The sequence below is a fragment of the Acipenser ruthenus genome, chromosome 10, assembly GCF_902713425.1.
Source record: "Acipenser ruthenus chromosome 10, fAciRut3.2 maternal haplotype, whole genome shotgun sequence".
NCBI lineage: Eukaryota > Metazoa > Chordata > Actinopteri > Acipenseriformes > Acipenseridae > Acipenser > Acipenser ruthenus.
The window spans coordinates 21,542,496-21,563,698 of NC_081198.1; the positions used below are offsets into that span (position 1 = coordinate 21,542,496).

At 50.0% G+C, this 21,203-nt stretch overlaps 3 non-coding genes and 2 pseudogenes across 3 annotated transcripts; all 5 read right to left on the reverse strand.

The window, feature by feature from the left end:
• Positions 1-4,020: 4,020 nt before the first annotated feature.
• Positions 4,021-4,211, reverse strand: LOC131738242 (U2 spliceosomal RNA). Its single transcript, XR_009329806.1, has one exon. It is a non-coding gene; the product is annotated as a U2 spliceosomal RNA (small nuclear RNA).
• Positions 4,212-4,808: 597 nt separating this feature from the next.
• On the reverse strand, positions 4,809-4,999 carry LOC131738940 (U2 spliceosomal RNA). The gene has a single exon (XR_009330108.1). It is a non-coding gene; the product is annotated as a U2 spliceosomal RNA (small nuclear RNA).
• A 599-nt stretch (positions 5,000-5,598) lies between these two features.
• LOC131738626 (U2 spliceosomal RNA) lies at positions 5,599-5,754 on the reverse strand (annotated as a pseudogene).
• A 7,054-nt stretch (positions 5,755-12,808) lies between these two features.
• Positions 12,809-12,999, reverse strand: LOC131738943 (U2 spliceosomal RNA). Its single transcript, XR_009330111.1, has one exon. It is a non-coding gene; the product is annotated as a U2 spliceosomal RNA (small nuclear RNA).
• Positions 13,000-17,114: 4,115 nt separating this feature from the next.
• Positions 17,115-17,269, reverse strand: LOC131738679 (U2 spliceosomal RNA; annotated as a pseudogene).
• Positions 17,270-21,203: the final 3,934 nt, after the last annotated feature.

The window sequence follows — 21,203 nt, forward strand, 5'->3', positions numbered from 1 at the left end:
TCTCGTCGCTTACAGGGAACCCCCGAAGCTGAAGCAGGCTCAGATGCTGGAGGGCAGCATTCAGGTGTTTATATTTGGCCCTCCTTTCTTTTGCTTTCCTCTTGCCTGCTGCTATGAAATAACCCTTAGTTCTGATTTTGACCATCTCCCACCACTCTATAGGGGAGTTGAATAGGTCACGCAAAGTGGTCCACTCAACAAGCCTGCTCTTATAGGCTGCAGCTATGGAGGGGTCATCGAGTAAGGAGGTGTTTAATTTCCAAACCCCTGACCCCATCTGGGAGGTCTGAGGGACCTGCAATGTTACCTGCAGGAGCCTATGGTCAGAGAAGAAGACGGCCTGGGTGTCTACTGCCGTCTTCGTAAGGGAGCTGGTATGCAGGACGAGATCTATACGGGAGAAGGAGGTCCCAGATGAGCTCACCCAGGTAAAGGGAGGCACCAGGTCCTTACCTGCATCACACAGGGAGAAATCAGATATTACGGAGGACAAAACTCTACTAGAGCGGTCGTTGCGTGGCCTGCTCCGGTCTACGTCCCTCAGAGCACAATTGAAGTCACCTGACACGATGACGGGTACGTTCCCCAGCAGGAGTGGACGCAGCTGTGGAAAAAATTGAACTCTTTCGTTTTGGTTAGTGGGTGCGTAGACATTGACCAGTCTGAGGGGAGTGTTGTTGTATGTCACATCCACGCTCAGAATTCTACCAGGTTCTACCTCCCTGCTGCTGCGGGAGGTAATAAATGGGTTTTTAAACAGGATACCTACTCCGTCGGCTCTGGCTATGTTGGAGCCCGACCAGAAGGAGTCCCCCAGGGTCCAACTCTCCTTCAGGTCCCTATAATCAGGGCTCGACGAAATACCACACTCCTGCAGAAAGATGAGATCTGCTTTCAAGTTAGCTAGATAGTTTAGTACATCAAATCTTTTTTGTGTCTCCCTGATGCTCCTGACATTAACAGACACACATATCAGGGCCATCAGGGTAGCTAACAAGAAAAGGAGTCGCTGCGTCCACCCCATAGCGACTATGATTGGGAGGTCGGGACACTCTTCCTACTCTTAGCTCTACGCTTGCTTCGAGGGGGCTTGGGCTTATTTGCAACTCCCATCACCCCTGAGAAGGTACTCACTGCTGCCTCGTCCAAGAAGGCACCGTCTTTATATGCACAGTACGTGGAGTTGTTGGGGCTATTCAACTCCCCACAAGGTAAGTCTGGTGGAACTTGCTCAGGGCCCCTCGGAACGTGTGGGTCAGCTTTGTCCTGGGGGGGGGTTATGACAGACAGCATTCTTTGGCTGTTACCGTCTGTTGAATTGGAGCTGTTAGCAGACTTCTGGCTTACCGCGTCCAGGGGTATTCCCATGTCCTCCAGTGCTGTATCTAGGAGGACCTCTAGGGGGCCCCTGGTTTTGCCCATACAAGGGAGGGGGTCAAGGATGCTTTGAAGGGAGGCCCTTCGCTTGAAGAGGGTCATTGCTACAGAGGTACTGCTGGTCAGGGAAGGTGTTGACCCCGACCTCTCCCTCGGTGCATTAGTGAACACCTCTTCTGCGAGGTGTGCTAGGGTTTGTGCCAACGACTGGGAAGGCTGGCTGGGGATGCCCTGGCTGGCTGCTACCTGCCCACTAGGTGGCAGTGTAGCCGTCCCACTCGCCTCCGTCTCTGCCTGCGAGGGCAAGACTGGGGACTTTGTGTGGACATTAGCTGGTTTTGGATCTATGGGGGCCACCTGCAACTTGCTGTCTTTGATCCTGATCTTCTTTCTTTTCCCCCCCTCGTCTCTACCCTTTCTTTTCCCCACCCTCTGCTGGTTCTTCACTCCCTTCCCCTCCTTCTCACTCTCACTTTCACTGTCGCTTTTGCTTTCCTCCCCCACGGACTCAATCCTTATGGCGTCATAACGAGAGCCGAGGGGGAGTGCTGGCGCTGAGAGGGCCCTACTCAGGGGGGGGCCGCTGCTGGGTCCGGGCTCCCTCCCTGACTCGTGTTCTGCATCAGAGGAGCTACTGGAGGAGCTAGTGGAGTGGCTGTTGTACTCTCTCTCTGGGCTGGGGGAAGGGGTCCTCGTAAAACGGGACATGTCTCGGGGGCGGGGGGGTGAGGGGGTGCTGGTGATGATGGTGGTGCTGGAGTCTGGGTCTTGGATACTGTTGGTGGTGATGTGGACTGATCTTTGTTACTTGCTCCCTCTTCCTGCTCAGGCCTAGGCTTGTTCATGTTTGCCTTGCTGGCTCTGGCCATGTTGGCATAGGAAGAGGGGCAGTCCTTAAACAGGTGCCCCTTCTTTCCACACAAATTGCACTGCCTCTCTTCTCTGCAGTGGCTGGTCTCGTGGGGGGCGCCGCAGTTCCTGCACTTGACTACAGTACACGCGGCCGCCAGGTGTCCTAATTCCCCACATTTCCTGCAGAGTTTTGGCATCCCATTATAGAATACCAGCCCTCTGTTGGGCCCTAACACTATGGAGTTTGGAATGTGGCGGACGCCTCCAATACCCGATGGATCAACATTAAGGCGTACCAGCCACTTTCTGGCTCCTGTCCAAACCCCATCTTCATCTGTAATTTTCCTCCCTTCTGATGACACCCTCCCATAGCGGTTAAGCCATGTTGTAATATCATAGTCGCTAACAGCCTCATTGAAAAATTGGACAGTAACAACTTTCATTTCTCTGTCTGTCAGTGCATCCACACAAAATTCTTTGTATGGAGCGAGATATTTATTCTCCCCCCAAAAGGACCACATTTCTTGTAACTTTTGGGGGTTCCTAAAACTGACCTCAAACACTTCCTTAAGCCCTGGCAATTTCACCAAACAATTCAAGTCAGAAGGGGAAAAACCCATACCCCTCTGAAGAATGATCCGGCTGAACTCCAGTCTCGTCAGTCCTGGTTCCGTTTCATCTTGCTTGTTTCTTGTGAAGCGCACCGCATTGTGCCTCCTGGTTTCCTGGGTTGGCCGGAACGCCATCCTTCAGCTGGCTCCTCCGATTGGGGTGGGAGAAGCCTCTGGACGTCCGGGTTGTCTCTCTCTACGGAAAAGAGACAACGTAAGCAGCAAATCTGGGCAGTTGAAGGAACTATTACTTTAGTCCCTGAGGAGATGGTCGCCTCGCAAGAGGGACCCCCTCCCCAGGTGAACGGTGTCCTTCCCTGGCGGAGTAGGGGGCACTGCTTGGCACCGAGACCACGTAGGAAGAATCGTGGCTGTGACGCCTCCTCGGGGTCCGGGGCCGCCCTCTGCTCCTCCCAGATGGCGCCCTCTGCTGGGCGCCTGCTGCTCTCTCGGTCTGGATCTCGATTACAATCAAGGGCTGGGGATGAGGTCGTCTAGGTCATCAAAGGGTCCTCAAAGGTCGTCTGGATGGTAGGTCCTCCTTCTCTCTAACTCCAGGAACGTCTGGAAAAGCCGGAACCGCCTGAAAAAGAAAAAAACTGGAACCGCCTGAAAAAGAAAAAACTGCTCTCAACAGTCAACAAAATCTTGAAAGACCCTCGGCCTGGATTGGGCAAGCCAAAACCAGACTGAGCATTAGTCTTCCAAAAAGTTGCCGAGCTGAAGAAAGCCAGTCAAAAATAAAAAAAATTCTGTTCCTCCTCACCCGAACAAACCTCTCACAGACCCTCGGAGGGAGCGGGCAATGCCACTACCCTCTAAGCCTTAGTCTTAGAAAGATTTATTCGAACTGAAGAGAAGCCAGAGTATATGGCTGGCTAAGAAGGACCTGGCATAGGGACATGTTCCACCACACTTGTCTGGTTAGCTGCATGCTCCCAGGAAACAACCTGCTGCTGTCTACATCATCACCACATGTGAATAAAAGAAAGAAAGACAGCAAGAAAGAAAGAGAGAAAGAAAGAGAGAAAGAAAGAGAGAAAGAAAGAAAGAGAGAAAGAAAAAAAAAAGAAGTAAAACGGCGGGAAAACTTGCATCAACACTGGCACTCTCCCTCCAGCAGGGGTAGACAAAATGCTCACAGGAGAGATCCAGATCTGACTTTGACCAACGTTAGAGAAAGGTGTGCACCGTTCCCGGAGGTACTGCAATACCGGGCTGATGCGTGGAGTGGACGGAGCAAGCCCCTGTTCCATCTCCCGATTCCAAAAATCAATTTAATATATGGTCCCCTGATAGGGGACGTATCAGATATTAAACTGATAAGAACAGATACTACACTTGATCTTAGCCAAAAGGCCGAGAAGCGATGGCGACTTGGCCCTTGCCCGGGGCCCCCCAGCCCGGACGGCACAGGGGGATTCAAAGGTGGGTGCAAAATTTCAAGCACAAGCAGACCCCCAAAAAACGGGCTGCTGCTTCCAGAGGGGAAATGTGCAATTTAAGCAGGAGAAAACAAAACAAAGCAAAAACACACACATAACACCAAAAACAAAACATAAACTGGCGGAGTGCGTCTTACAAATAGTCATGCCAAGCTGCTATGCTGTGCAAGGTGCCTTGGGTAACTACAACTGTGCCTCGCTGGCTGGCTGGCTTGCTAAGAAGGTCCTGGCATAGGGACATGTTCCACCACACTTGTCTGGTTAGCTGCATGCTCCCAGGAAACAACCTGCTGCTGTCTACATCATCACCACATGTGAATAAAAGAAAGAAAGACAGCAAGAAAGAAAGAGAGAAAGAAAGAGAGAAAGAGAGAAAGAAAGAGAGAAAGAAAGAAAGAGAGAAAGAAAAAAAAGAAGTAAAACGGCGGGAAAACTTGCATCAACACTGGCACTCTCCCTCCAGCAGGGGTAGACAAAATGCTCACAGGAGAGATCCAGATCTGACTTTGACCAACGTTAGAGAAAGGTGTGCACCGTTCCCGGAGGTACTGCAATACCGGGTCGATGCGTGGAGTGGACGGAGCAAGCCCCTGTTCCATCTCCCGATTCCAAAAATCAATTTAATATATGGTCCCCTGATAGGGGACGTATCAGATATTAAACTGATAAGAACAGATACTACACTTGATCTTAGCCAAAAGGCCGAGAAGCGATGGCGACTTGGCCCTTGCCCGGGGCCCCCCAGCCCGGACGGCACAGGGGGATTCAAAGGTGGGTGCAAAATTTCAAGCACAAGCAGACCCCAAAAAAACGGGCTGCTGCTTCCAGAGGGGAAATGTGCAATTTAAGCAGGAGAAAACAAAACAAAGCAAAAACACACACATAACACCAAAAACAAAACATAAACTGGCGGAGTGCGTCTTACAAATAGTCATGCCAAGCTGCTATGCTGTGCAAGGTGCCTTGGGTAACTACAACTGTGCCTCGCTGGCTGGCTGGCTTGCTAAGAAGGTCCTGGCATAGGGACATGTTCCACCACACTTGTCTGGTTAGCTGCATGCTCCCAGGAAACAACCTGCTGCTGTCTACATCATCACCACATGTGAATAAAAGAAAGAAAGACAGCAAGAAAGAAAGAGAGAAAGAAAGAGAGAAAGAGAGAAAGAAAGAGAGAAAGAAAGAAAGAGAGAAAGAAAAAAAAAAGAAGTAAAACGGCGGGAAAACTTGCATCAACACTGGCACTCTCCCTCCAGCAGGGGTAGACAAAATGCTCACAGGAGAGATCCAGATCTGACTTTGACCAACGTTAGAGAAAGGTGTGCACCGTTCCCGGAGGTACTGCAATACCGGGCCGATGCGTGGAGTGGACGGAGCAAGCCCCTGTTCCATCTCCCGATTCCAAAAATCAATTTAATATATGGTCCCCTGATAGGGGACGTATCAGATATTAAATACTCTTTTATTGAGATTTTACATTTTTTTTTCCATTTACACCCATTCGTTTTTTCATTCATTTTACATTTCTTTTAAAGATGACATTCATGCATACAGACATACATTTTGTTTTAAAAGCATTTAAAACACATTTAAAAACACCAAGACAATTGTGCTTTGTACATGGTTAAAACAGACACAGATTAAAATCAACATGAAAAAAACCTGTGCTGTTTTAAAAGTGACTGGAAAAAAAGAACCATCTATAAAAAACCAGTGCTTGTGAGGGCCGGGGAGTGCTCTCTAAAAAGGTTCAAAAGTGAACATAAAACTAGATCTAAGACAGGGACAGGGGAAAAGGGACAGTGTATAAACAGTGAGTTAAAATTCTAAAATTTTAAAACACTTAAAATGTAACTTTTAATAGTTTACATTAAAAATCTTAAAGATACATAAAACAAAACAAAACAAAATCAAATAAAACATTCAAATTAAATCAAAGGTCCATAAAACTGAAACAAAAAGACTACATAAAACCAGGGCACCGTTGAAAAACGGTCATGCCAGCTAAAAAGGGCGGAATGCTGGCATGACAAAATAAATAAAAGGCTTAGCGGTGCCCCGTAGTCCCGCTCCTAGGAGCTAGCGGTTCCAGTTTTTTCCTTTATTCCATCTTCACGTCCTGAAGTCCGGCGATCCTCCACTCCGCGCAGGCCTTGTCCTTCCCGAGGGTCCGGATGTCCAGAATTACAAAGTCCTTGATAAGAGTTTGTGCCCTTCTGGTCGTGGTGATAGTGTCTAGCTCCTGCTTGTGATAGACACAGACGTTACGGCCTTCCCACAGGATCTGCTTGACAACATTGATGACACGCCAAACGCACTTAGCTGTGCTGGTATCGATTCCTCCCGCAGGCCCATAGAGCACAGTCTCAGCGGTCATCTTGGCCGTGTCAGCAAACCTGTTTAGGAAGACAGAGACAGAGAGCCAGACACTGCCAGCCACATCACACTCCCAGAAGATATGGGCTGGTGTTTCTCTCTTGCGGCACTTTGCATAGGGGCATGTTTCTACTTGGGCTAGTCCCCTCCTGAACATGAACGCTCGAGTGGGGAGTGCACTGTGGACGGTGTTCCATGCTATATCCTTCTGGACATTACTGAGGCAGCTGTGAGACACATTCTCCCAGATTTTTTGGCTTTGGGTGAGGGAGAAAGTAGCTACTTTTTCAATTTCCTGGGAACCGGCAAGATATTTAGTTACAGCCTTGTATTCCCAGGAGGCCAATTTTGCTTTATCTAAGCCCAATTTATATATAGTGTCCCTTAAGGTTCTATAATACAATGGGGGGTCCCAGGAGTACGGCACGGTGTTATCAATAGTGCAGAGGCCCAAGGCCCTGAGACAGGTGGCAAAATAGAAACGATTCATGTAACATACCTTCCTGTCCAGGGCCTGGATGTTCTTGATAGTTTGCGTGAGCCCCTGCACTCGGGTGAGCTGCACAACGTCCGGGACCCCCTTACCTCCCTTCTTGTCGGCTTTACTCAGGGTGGCTCGCTTTACCCTCTCCATCTTGCTGCCCCAGATAAAGCGGTGGATAATGCGGTCCACCACTTTTTTGGTGGTCCTGTCTGGGGGAAAGATTTTTCCTACATAAGAGAGGATGGGGAACAGTATAGACTTGGTTATTAATACTCTACCCGTCATTGTTAAGGATCTTGTGCTCCATCCGCCAATCTTTTTACGGACCTGGTTAATGGCCGCCGTCCAGCTCTGGGCCCCCGAGCTATTGTTCTCGAAAATGAGGCCCAGAATCTTGATTTTGTCCTTTTTGACAGGGTACATGTCCGACAGTTCCCTATCTACCTGCCAATTTTTAGACACGTAGACTTCGCTCTTGGACTTATTAATCACTGCCCCGGTCGCCGTGCAGTACTTCTCAAGGATATTACTAATCCGAGGTACCGACGATGTGTTGGTGCAAATGAGTGACACATCGTCCATATATGCTGTTGTTTTGACCTGGACCCCGTTGGATCCAGGCAGCTGGAAACCAGTTATATTGGTATCCCTACGAATTGCCTGCAGGAGGGGTTCAATGCACACGACATATAGCAGTGGGGATAGTGGGCAACCCTGTCTGACCCCTGACTGGATAGATATTTTACCAGTCAGGTGCCTGTTCACCAAGACTCGGGTACTAATGTTTGTATAGATGGTTTTAACCCACTCCCTAAGTCCAGGAGCGAATTTCATCTGGTCCATCACTTTGTACATATATTCATGGCTTACCCTATCGAACGCCTTCTCCTGGTCAAGGTTGAACAGGCAGAGGGGATGGTTCCGTTCTCTAGAATAAGCCAGAATGTCCCTTGTTAACATTAAAATATCCGTGATGGACCTCCCTGGGACGCCACAAGCCTGGTCGGGGCCAATGACCAAAGGGAGGTGTACTTGTAGCCGGAGCATCAGAGCTTTGGCTAGTATCTTGTAATCCACGCAAAGGAGGCTGATTGGGCGCCAATTCCGTAGATCTTTAACTTCCCCTTTCTTATGAAGGAGAGTAATTACACTCTCCCGCATAGAAGGGCCCAACCGCTTCTCCCTGTAGACCGCTCTGTAGACCTCCGCTAAATGGACTTTTAGCATGTCCCAAAAAAGATGGTAATACTCACCCGGGATGCCATCTGGACCTGGCGTCTTACCGGTGTTCATGGTCTTAACCGCCTGGGTGAGCTCCTCCAGCGTGAGTTCTGGGTCCTTCTCCTCCTCCTCGTCGTCCCGCACTGAGTCAGGCTCCAACTGGCTCAGGAACCAGTCTATCAGGGTGTCATCTGTAGCTTTGATGTTATATAGGTCCCTATAGAAGTTCTCTACCACTTTTTTCACTCCCTCACTATCCTCTACTATCCTCCCCCTGCTGTCGAGCATGGAGGACATCAAGTGCCGCTTCTCCCTCGTTTTCTGGAAGAAGAAGCGAGTACACTTTTCGTCTTCCTCCATTTTTTGCACTTTTGCATTGTGCATGACCTTTCGTTGTTCCTCCCTACAAAGCACTGAAAGATCTAGCTTGGTCTGGGCTATCTCGTCGCTTACAGGGAACCCCCGAAGCTGAAGCAGGCTCAGATGCTGGAGGGCAGCATTCAGGTGTTTATATTTGGCCCTCCTTTCTTTTGCTTTCCTCTTGCCTGCTGCTATGAAATAACCCTTAGTTCTGATTTTGACCATCTCCCACCACTCTATAGGGGAGTTGAATAGGTCACGCAAAGTGGTCCACTCAACAAGCCTGCTCTTATAGGCTGCAGCTATGGAGGGGTCATCGAGTAAGGAGGTGTTTAATTTCCAAACCCCTGACCCCATCTGGGAGGTCTGAGGGACCTGCAATGTTACCTGCAGGAGCCTATGGTCAGAGAAGAAGACGGCCTGGGTGTCTACTGCCGTCTTCGTAAGGGAGCTGGTATGCAGGACGAGATCTATACGGGAGAAGGAGGTCCCAGATGAGCTCACCCAGGTAAAGGGAGGCACCAGGTCCTTACCTGCATCACACAGGGAGAAATCAGATATTACGGAGGACAAAACTCTACTAGAGCGGTCGTTGCGTGGCCTGCTCCGGTCTACGTCCCTCAGAGCACAATTGAAGTCACCTGACACGATGACGGGTACGTTCCCCAGCAGGAGTGGACGCAGCTGTGGAAAAAATTGAACTCTTTCGTTTTGGTTAGTGGGTGCGTAGACATTGACCAGTCTGAGGGGAGTGTTGTTGTATGTCACATCCACGCTCAGAATTCTACCAGGTTCTACCTCCCTGCTGCTGCGGGAGGTAATAAATGGGTTTTTAAACAGGATACCTACTCCGTCGGCTCTGGCTATGTTGGAGCCCGACCAGAAGGAGTCCCCCAGGGTCCAACTCTCCTTCAGGTCCCTATAATCAGGGCTCGACGAAATACCACACTCCTGCAGAAAGATGAGATCTGCTTTCAAGTTAGCTAGATAGTTTAGTACATCAAATCTTTTTTGTGTCTCCCTGATGCTCCTGACATTAACAGACACACATATCAGGGCCATCAGGGTAGCTAACAAGAAAAGGAGTCGCTGCGTCCACCCCATAGCGACTATGATTGGGAGGTCGGGACACTCTTCCTACTCTTAGCTCTACGCTTGCTTCGAGGGGGCTTGGGCTTATTTGCAACTCCCATCACCCCTGAGAAGGTACTCACTGCTGCCTCGTCCAAGAAGGCACCGTCTTTATATGCACAGTACGTGGAGTTGTTGGGGCTATTCAACTCCCCACAAGGTAAGTCTGGTGGAACTTGCTCAGGGCCCCTCGGAACGTGTGGGTCAGCTTTGTCCTGGGGGGGGGGTTATGACAGACAGCATTCTTTGGCTGTTACCGTCTGTTGAATTGGAGCTGTTAGCAGACTTCTGGCTTACCGCGTCCAGGGGTATTCCCATGTCCTCCAGTGCTGTATCTAGGAGGACCTCTAGGGGGCCCCTGGTTTTGCCCATACAAGGGAGGGGGTCAAGGATGCTTTGAAGGGAGGCCCTTCGCTTGAAGAGGGTCATTGCTACAGAGGTACTGCTGGTCAGGGAAGGTGTTGACCCCGACCTCTCCCTCGGTGCATTAGTGAACACCTCTTCTGCGAGGTGTGCTAGGGTTTGTGCCAACGACTGGGAAGGCTGGCTGGGGATGCCCTGGCTGGCTGCTACCTGCCCACTAGGCGGCAGTGTAGCCGTCCCACTCGCCTCCATCTCTGCCTGCGAGGGCAAGACTGGGGACTTTGTGTGGACATTATCTGGTTTTGGATCTATGGGGGCCACCTGCAACTTGCTGTCTTTGATCTTGATCTTCTTTCTTTTCCCCCCCTCGTCTCTACCCTTTCTTTTCCCCACCCTCTGCTGGTTCTTCACTCCCTTCCCCTCCTTCTCACTCTCACTTTCACTGTCGCTTTTGCTTTCCTCCCCCACGGACTCAATCCTTATGGCGTCATAACGAGAGCCGAGGGGGAGTGCTGGCGCTGAGAGGGCCCTACTCAGGGGGGGGCCGCTGCTGGGTCCGGGCTCCCTCCCTGACTCGTGTTCTGCATCAGAGGAGCTACTGGAGGAGCTAGTGGAGTGGCTGTTGTACTCTCTCTCTGGGCTGGGGGAAGGGGTCCTCGTAAAACGGGACATGTCTCGGGGGCGGGGGGGTGAGGGGGTGCTGGTGATGATGGTGGTGCTGGAGTCTGGGTCTTGGATACTGTTGGTGGTGATGTGGACTGATCTTTGTTACTTGCTCCCTCTTCCTGCTCAGGCCTAGGCTTGTTCATGTTTGCCTTGCTGGCTCTGGCCATGTTGGCATAGGAAGAGGGGCAGTCCTTAAACAGGTGCCCCTTCTTTCCACACAAATTGCACTGCCTCTCTTCTCTGCAGTGGCTGGTCTCGTGGGGGGCGCCGCAGTTCCTGCACTTGACTACAGTACACGCGGCCGTCAGGTGTCCTAATTCCCCACATTTCCTGCAGAGTTTTGGCATCCCATTATAGAATACCAGCCCTCTGTTGGGCCCTAACACTATGGAGTTTGGAATGTGGCGGACGCCTCCAATGCCCGATGGATCAACATTAAGGCGTACCAGCCACTTTCTGGCTCCTGTCCAAACCCCATCTTCATCTGTAATTTTCCTCCCTTCTGATGACACCCTCCCATAGCGGTTAAGCCATGTTGTAATATCATAGTCGCTAACAGCCTCATTGAAAAATTGGACAGTAACAACTTTCATTTCTCTGTCTGTCAGTGCATCCACACAAAATTCTTTGTATGGAGCGAGATATTTATTCTCCCCCCAAAAGGACCACATTTCTTGTAACTTTTGGGGGTTCCTAAAACTGACCTCAAACACTTCCTTAAGCCCTGGCAATTTCACCAAACAATTCAAGTCAGAAGGGGAAAAACCCATACCCCTCTGAAGAATGGTCCGGCTGAACTCCAGTCTCGTCAGTCCTGGTTCCGTTTCATCTTGCTTGTTTCTTGTGAAGCGCACCGCATTGTGCCTCCTGGTTTCCTGGGTTGGCCGGAACGCCATCCTTCAGCTGGCTCCTCCGATTGGGGTGGGAGAAGCCTCTGGACGTCCGGGTTGTCTCTCTCTACGGAAAAGAGACAACGTAAGCAGCAAATCTGGGCAGTTGAAGGAACTATTACTTTAGTCCCTGAGGAGATGGTCGCCTCGCAAGAGGGACCCCCTCCCCAGGTGAACGGTGTCCTTCCCTGGCGGAGTAGGGGGCGCTGCTTGGCACCGAGACCACGTAGGAAGAATCGTGGCTGTGACGCCTCCTCGGGGTCCGGGGCCGCCCTCTGCTCCTCCCAGATGGCGCCCTCTGCTGGGCGCCTGCTGCTCTCTCGGTCTGGATCTCGATTACAATCAAGGGCTGGGGATGAGGTCGTCTAGGTCATCAAAGGGTCCTCAAAGGTCGTCTGGATGGTAGGTCCTCCTTCTCTCTAACTCCAGGAACGTCTGGAAAAGCCGGAACCGCCTGAAAAAGAAAAAAACGGGAACCGCCTGAAAAAGAAAAAACTGCTCTCAACAGTCAACAAAATCTTGAAAGACCCTCGGCCTGGATTGGGCAAGCCAAAACCAGACTGAGCATTAGTCTTCCAAAAAGTTGCCGAGCTGAAGAAAGCCAGTCAAAAATAAAAAAAATTCTGTTCCTCCTCACCCGAACAAACCTCTCACAGACCCTCGGAGGGAGCGGGCAATGCCACTACCCTCTAAGCCTTAGTCTTAGAAAGATTTATTCGAACTGAAGAGAAGCCAGAGTATATGGCTGGCTAAGAAGGACCTGGCATAGGGACATGTTCCACCACACTTGTCTGGTTAGCTGCATGCTCCCATGAAACAAACTGCTGCTGTCTACATCATCATCACATGTGAATAAAAGAAAGAAAGACAGCAAGAAAGAAAGAGAGAAAGAAAGAGAAATAAAGAAAGAGAGAAAGACAAAAAAGAAGTAAAACGGCGGGAAAACTTGCATCAACACTGGCACTCTCCCTCCAGCAGGGGTAGACAAAATGCTCACAGGAGAGATCCAGATGTGACTTTGACCAACGTTAGAGAAAGGTGTGCACCGTTCCCGGAGGTACTGCAATACCGGGCCGATGCGTGGAGTGGACGGAGCAAGCCCCTGTTCCATCTCCCGATTCCAAAAATCAATTTAATATATGGTCCCCTGATAGGGGACGTATCAGATATTAAACTGATAAGAACAGATACTACACTTGATCTTAGCCAAAAGGCCGAGAAGCGATGGCGACTTGGCCCTTGCCCGGGGCCCCCCAGCCCAGACGGCACAGGGGGATTCAAAGGTGGGTGCAAAATTCCAAGCACAAGCAGACCCCCAAAAAACGGGCTGCTGCTTCCAGAGGGGAAATGTGCAATTTAAGCAGGAGGAAACAAAACAAAGCAAAAACACACACATAACACCAAAAACAAAACATAAACTGGCGGAGTGCGTCTTACAAATAGTCATGCCAAGCTGCTATGCTGTGCAAGGTGCCTTGGGTAACTACAACTGTGCCTCGCTGGCTGGCTGGCTTGCTAAGAAGGTCCTGGCATAGGGACATGTTCCACCACACTTGTCTGGTTAGCTGCATGCTCCCAGGAAACAACCTGCTGCTGTCTACATCATCACCACATGTGAATAAAAGAAAGAAAGACAGCAAGAAAGAAAGAGAGAAAGAAAGAGAGAAAGAGAGAAAGAAAGAGAGAAAGAAAGAAAGAGAGAAAGAAAAAAAAAGAAGTAAAACGGCGGGAAAACTTGCATCAACACTGGCACTCTCCCTCCAGCAGGGGTAGACAAAATGCTCACAGGAGAGATCCAGATCTGACTTTGACCAACGTTAGAGAAAGGTGTGCACCGTTCCACGTCGTTGCGTGGCCTGCTCCGGTCTACGTCCCTCAGAGCACAATTGAAGTCACCTGACACGATGACGGGTACGTTCCCCAGCAGGAGTGGACGCAGCTGTGGAAAAAATTGAACTCTTTCGTTTTGGTTAGTGGGTGCGTAGACATTGACCAGTCTGAGGGGAGTGTTGTTGTATGTCACATCCACGCTCAGAATTCTACCAGGTTCTACCTCCCTGCTGCTGCGGGAGGTAATAAATGGGTTTTTAAACAGGATACCTACTCCGTCGGCTCTGGCTATGTTGGAGCCCGACCAGAAGGAGTCCCCCAGGGTCCAACTCTCCTTCAGGTCCCTATAATCAGGGCTCGACGAAATACCACACTCCTGCAGAAAAATGAGATCTGCTTTCAAGTTAGCTAGATAGTTTAGTACATCAAATCTTTTTTGTGTCTCCCTGATGCTCCTGACATTAACAGACACACATATCAGGGCCATCAGGGTAGCTAACAAGAAAAGGAGTCGCTGCGTCCACCCCATAGCGACTATGATTGGGAGGTCGGGACACTCTTCCTACTCTTAGCTCTACGCTTGCTTCGAGGGGGCTTGGGCTTATTTGCAACTCCCATCACCCCTGAGAAGGTACTCACTGCTGCCTCGTCCAAGAAGGCACCGTCTTTATATGCACAGTACGTGGAGTTGTTGGGGCTATTCAACTCCCCACAAGGTAAGTCTGGTGGAACTTGCTCAGGGCCCCTCGGAACGTGTGGGTCAGCTTTGTCCTGGGGGGGGTTATGACAGACAGCATTCTTTGGCTGTTACCGTCTGTTGAATTGGAGCTGTTAGCAGACTTCTGGCTTACCGCGTCCAGGGGTATTCCCATGTCCTCCTGTGCTGTATCTAGGAGGACCTCTAGGGGGCCCCTGGTTTTGCCCATACAAGGGAGGGGGTCAAGGATGCTTTGAAGGGAGGCCCTTCGCTTGAAGAGGGTCATTGCTACAGAGGTACTGCTGGTCAGGGAAGGTGTTGACCCCGACCTCTCCCTCGGTGCATTAGTGAACACCTCTTCTGCGAGGTGTGCTAGGGTTTGTGCCAACGACTGGGAAGGCTGGCTGGGGATGCCCTGGCTGGCTGCTACCTGCCCACTAGGCGGCAGTGTAGCCGTCCCACTCGCCTCCGTCTCTGCCTGCGAGGGCAAGACTGGGGACTTTGTGTGGACATTAGCTGGTTTTGGATCTATGGGGGCCACCTGCAACTTGCTGTCTTTGATCCTGATCTTCTTTCTTTTCCCCCCCTCGTCTCTACCCTTTCTTTTCCCCACCCTCTGCTGGTTCTTCACTCCCTTCCCCTCCTTCTCACTCTCACTTTCACTGTCGCTTTTGCTTTCCTCCCCCACGGACTCAATCCTTATGGCGTCATAACGAGAGCCGAGGGGGAGTGCTGGCGCTGAGAGGGCCCTACTCAGGGGGGGGGGGCGCTGCTGGGTCCGGGCTCCCTCCCTGCCTCGTGTTCTGCATCAGAGGAGCTACTGGAGGAGCTAGTGGAGTGGCTGTTGTACTCTCTCTCTGGGCTGGGGGAAGGGGTCCTCGTAAAACGGGACATGTCTCGGGAGCGGGGGGGTGAGGGGGTGCTGGTGATGATGGTGGTGCTGGAGTCTGGGTTTTGGATACTGTTGGTGGTGATGTGGACTGATCTTTGTTACTTGCTCCCTCTTCCTGCTCAGGCCTGGCTTGTTCATGTTTGCCTTGCTGGCTCTGGCCATGTTGGCATAGGAAGAGGGGCAGTCCTTAAACAGGTGCCCCTTCTTTCCACACAAATTGCACTGCCTCTCTTCTCTGCAGTGGCTGGTCTCGTGGGGGGCGCCGCAGTTCCTGCACTTGACTACAGTACACGCGGCCGTCAGGTGTCCTAATTCCCCACATTTCCTGCAGAGTTTTGGCATCCCATTATAGAATATCAGCCCTCTGTTGGGCCCTAACACTATGGAGTTTGGAATGTGGCGGACGCCTCCAATGCCCGATGGATCAACATTAAGGCGTACCAGCCACTTTCTGGCTCCTGTCCAAACCCCATCTTCATCTGTAATTTTCCTCCCTTCTGATGACACCCTCCCATAGCGGTTAAGCCATGTTGTAATATCATAGTCGCTAACAGCCTCATTGAAAAATTGGACAGTAACAACTTTCATTTCTCTGTCTGTCAGTGCATCCACACAAAATTCTTTGTATGGAGCGAGATATTTATTCTCCCCCCAAAAGGACCACATTTCTTGTAACTTTTGGGGGTTCCTAAAACTGACCTCAAACACTTCCTTAAGCCCTGGCAATTTCACCAAACAATTCAAGTCAGAAGGGGAAAAACCCATACCCCTCTGAAGAATGGTCCGGCTGAACTCCAGTCTCGTCAGTCCTGGTTCCGTTTCATCTTGCTTGTTTCTTGTGAAGCGCACCGCATTGTGCCTCCTGGTTTCCTGGGTTGGCCGGAACGCCATCCTTCAGCTGGCTCCTCCGATTGGGGTGGGAGAAGCCTCTGGACGTCCGGGTTGTCTCTCTCTACGGAAAAGAGACAACGTAAGCAGCAAATCTGGGCAGTTGAAGGAACTATTACTTTAGTCCCTGAGGAGATGGTCGCCTCGCAAGAGGGACCCCCTCCCCAGGTGAACGGTGTCCTTCCCTGGCGGAGTAGGGGGCGCTGCTTGGCACCGAGACCACGTAGGAAGAATCGTGGCTGTGACACCTCCTCGGGGTCCGGGGCCGCCCTCTGCTCCTCCCAGATGGCGCCCTCTGCTGGGCGCCTGCTGCTCTCTCGGTCTGGATCTCGATTACAATCAAGGGCTGGGGATGAGGTCGTCTAGGTCATCAAAGGGTCCTCAAAGGTCGTCTGGATGGTAGGTCCTCCTTCTCTCTAACTCCAGGAACGTCTGGAAAAGCCGGAACCGCCTGAAAAAGAAAAAAACGGGAACCGCCTGAAAAAGAAAAAACTACTCTCAACAGTCAACAAAATCTTGAAAGACCCTCGGCCTGGATTGGGCAAGCCAAAACCAGACTGAGCATTAGTCTTCCAAAAAGTTGCCGAGCTGAAGAAAGCCAGTCAAAAATAAAAAAAAATTCTGTTCATCCTCACCCGAACAAACCTCTCACAGACCCTCGGAGGGAGCGGGCAATGCCACTACCCTCTAAGCCTTAGTCTTAGAAAGATTTATTCGAACTGAAGAGAAGCCAGAGTATATGGCTGGCTAAGAAGGACCTGGCATAGGGACATGTTCCACCACACTTGTCTGGTTAGCTGCATGCTCCCAGGAAACAAACTGCTGCTGTCTACATCATCATCACATGTGAATAAAAGAAAGAAAGACAGCAAGAAAGAAAGAGAGAAAGAAAGAGAAAGAAAGAAAGAGAGAAAGAAAAAAAAAGAAGTAAAACGGCGGGAAAACTTGCATCAACACTGGCACTCTCCCTCCAGCAGGGGTAGACAAAATGCTCACAGGAGAGATCCAGATCTGACTTTGACCAACGTTAGAGAAAGGTGTGCACCGTTCCCGGAGGTACTGCAATACCGGGCCGATGCGTGGAGTGGACGGAGCAAGCCCCTGTTCCATCTCCCGATTCCAAAAATCAATTTAATATATGGTCCCCTGATAGGGGACGTATCAGATATTAATACTCTTTTATTGAGATTTTACATTTTTTACATTTACACCCATTCGTTTTTTTCATTCATTTTACATTTCTTTTAAAGATGACATTCATGCATACAGACATACATTTTGTTTTAAAAGCATTTAAAATACATTTAAAAACACCAAGACAATTGTGCTTTGTACATGGTTAAAACAGACACAGATTAAAATCAACATGAAAAAAACCTGTGCTGCTTTAAAAGTGACTTGAAAAAAAGAACCATCTATAAAAAACCAGTGTTTGTGAGGGCCGGGGAGTGCTCTCTAAAAAAGTTCAAAAGTGAACATAAAACTAGATCTAAAACAGGGACAGGGGAAAAGGGACAGTGTATAGAACAGTGAGTTAAAATTCTAAAATTTTAAAACACTTAAAATGTAACTTTTAATAGTTTACATTAAAAATCTTAAAGATACATAAAACAAAACAAAACAAAATCAAATAAAACATTCAACGTAAATCAAATAAAAGTCAATAAAACTGAAACAAAAAGACTACATAAAACCAGGGCACCGTTGAAAAAACGGTCATGCCAGCTAAAAAGGGCGGAATGCTGGCATGACAAAATAAATAAAAGGCTTAGCGGTGCCCCGTAGTCCCGCTCCTAGGAGCTAGCGGTTCCAGTTTTTTCCTTTATTCCATCTTCACGTCCTGAAGTCCGGCGATCCTCCACTCCGCGCAGGCCTTGTCCTTCCCGAGGGTCCGGATGTCCAGAATTACAAAGTCCTTGATAAGAGTTTGTGCCCTTCTGGTCGTGGTGATAGTGTCTAGCTCCTGCTTGTGATAGACACAGACGTTACAGCCTTCCCACAGGATCTGCTTGACAACATTGATGACACGCCAAATGCACTTAGCTGTGCTGGTAGCGATTCCTCCCGCAGGCCCATAGAGCACAGTCTCAGCGGTCATCTTGGCCGTGTCAGCAAACCTGTTTAGGAAGACAGAGACAGAGAGCCAGACACTGCCAGCCACATCACACTCCCAGAAGATATGGGCTGGTGTTTCTCTCTTGCGGCACTTTGCATAGGGGCATGTTTCTACTTGGGCTAGTCCCCTCCTGAACATGAACGCTCGAGTGGGGAGTGCACTGTGGACGGTGTTCCATGCTATATCCTTCTGGACATTACTGAGGCAGCTGTGAGACACATTCTCCCAGATTTTTTGGCTTTGGGTGAGGGAGAAAGTAGCTACTTTTTCAATTTCCTGGGAACCGGCAAGATATTTAGTTACAGCCTTGTATTCCCAGGAGGCCAATTTTGCTTTATCTAAGCCCAATTTATATATAGTGTCCCTTAAGGTTCTATAATACAATGGGGGGTCCCAGGAGTACGGCACGGTGTTATCAATAGTGCAGAGGCCCAAGGCCCTGAGACAGGTGGCAAAATAGAAACGATTCATGTAACATACCTTCCTGTCCAGGGCCTGGATGTTCTTGATAGTTTGCGTGAGCCCCTGCACTCGGGTGAGCTGCACAACGTCCGGGACCCCCTTACCTCCCTTCTTGTCGGCTTTACTCAGGGTGGCTCGCTTTACCCTCTCCATCTTGCTGCCCCAGATAAAGCGGTGGATAATGCGGTCCACCACTTTTTTGGTGGTCCTGTCTGGGGGAAAGATTTTTCCTACATAAGAGAGGATGGGGAACAGTATAGACTTGGTTATTAATACTCTACCCGTCATTGTTAAGGATCTTGTGCTCCATCCGCCAATCTTTTTACGGACCTGGTTAATGGCCGCCGTCCAGCTCTGGGCCCCCGAGCTATTGTTCTCGAAAATGAGGCCCAGAATCTTGATTTTGTCCTTTTTGACAGGGTACATGTCCGACAGTTCCCTATCTACCTGCCAATTTTTAGACACGTAGACTTCGCTCTTGGACTTATTAATCACTGCCCCGGTCGCCGTGCAGTACTTCTCAAGGATATTACTAATCCGAGGTACCGACGATGTGTTGGTGCAAATGAGTGACACATCGTCCATATATGCTGTTGTTTTGACCTGGACCCCGTTGGATCCAGGCAGCTGGAAACCAGTTATATTGGTATCCCTACGAATTGCCTGCAGGAGGGGTTCAATGCACACGACATATAGCAGTGGGGATAGTGGGCAACCCTGTCTGACCCCTGACTGGATAGATATTTTACCAGTCAGGTGCCTGTTCACCAAGACTCGGGTACTAATGTTTGTATATATGGTTTTAACCCACTCCCTAAGTCCAGGAGCGAATTTCATCTGGTCCATCACTTTGTACATATATTCATGGCTTACCCTATCGAACGCCTTCTCCTGGTCAAGGTTGAACAGGCAGAGGGGATGGTTCCGTTCTCTAGAATAAGCCAGAATGTCCCTTGTTAACATTAAAATATCCGTGATGGACCTCCCTGGGACGCCACAAGCCTGGTCGGGGCCAATGACCAAAGGGAGGTGTACTTGTAGCCGGAGCATCAGAGCTTTGGCTAGTATCTTGTAATCCACGCAAAGGAGGCTGATTGGGCGCCAATTCCGTAGATCTTTAACTTCCCCTTTCTTATGAAGGAGAGTAATTACACTCTCCCGCATAGAAGGGCCCAACCGCTTCTCCCTGTAGACCGCTCTGTAGACCTCCGCTAAATGGACTTTTAGCATGTCCCAAAAAAGATGGTAATACTCACCCGGGATGCCATCTGGACCTGGCGTCTTACCGGTGTTCATGGTCTTAACCGCCTGGGTGAGCTCCTCCAGCGTGAGTTCTGGGTCCTTCTCCTCCTCCTCGTCGTCCCGCACTGAGTCAGGCTCCAACTGGCTCAGGAACCACTCTATCAGGGTGTCATCTGTAGCTTTGATGTTATATAGGTCCCTATAGAAGTTCTCTACCACTTTTTTCACTCCCTCACTATCCTCTACTATCCTCCCCCTGCTGTCGAGCATGGAGGACATCAAGTGCCGCTTCTCCCTCGTTTTCTGGAAGAAGAAGCGAGTACACTTTTCGTCTTCCTCCATTTTTTGCACTTTTGCATTGTGCATGACCTTTCGTTGTTCCTCCCTACAAAGCACTGAAAGATCTAGCTTGGTCTGGGCTATCTCGTCGCTTACAGGGAACCCCCGAAGCTGAAGCAGGCTCAGACGCTGGAGGGCAGCATTCAGGTGTTTATATTTGGCCCTCCTTTCTTTTGCTTTCCTCTTGCCTGCTGCTATGAAATAACCCTTAGTTCTGATTTTGACCATCTCCCACCACTCTATAGGGGAGTTGAATAGGTCACGCAAAGTGGTCCACTCAACAAGCCTGCTCTTATAGGCTGCAGCTATGGAGGGGTCATTGAGTAATGAGGTGTTTAATTTCCAGACCCCTGACCCCATCTGGGAGGTCTGAGGGACCTGCAATGTTACCTGCAGGAGCCTATGGTCAGAGAAGAAGACGGCCTGGGTGTCTACTGCCGTCTTCGTAAGGGAGCTGGTATGCAGGACGAGATCTATACGGGAGAAGGAGGTCCCAGATGAGCTCACCCAGGTAAAGGGAGGCACCAGGTCCTTACCTGCATCACACAGGGAGAAATCAGATATTACGGAGGACAAAACTCTACTAGAGCGGTCGTTGCGTGGCCTGCTCCGGTCTACGTCCCTCAGAGCACAATTGAAGTCACCTGACACGATGACGGGTACGTTCCCCAGCAGGAGTGGACGCAGCTGTGGAAAAAATTGAACTCTTTCGTTTTGGTTAGTGGGTGCGTAGACATTGACCAGTCTGAGGGGAGTTTTGTTGTATGTCACATCCACGCTCAGAATTCTACCAGGTTCTACCTCCCTGCTGCTGCGGGAGGTAATAAATGGGTTTTTAAACAGGATACCTACTCCGTCGGCTCTGGCTATGTTGGAGCCCGACCAGAAGGAGTCCCCCAGGGTCCAACTCTCCTTCAGGTCCCTATAATCAGGGCTCGACGAAATACCACACTCCTGCAGAAAG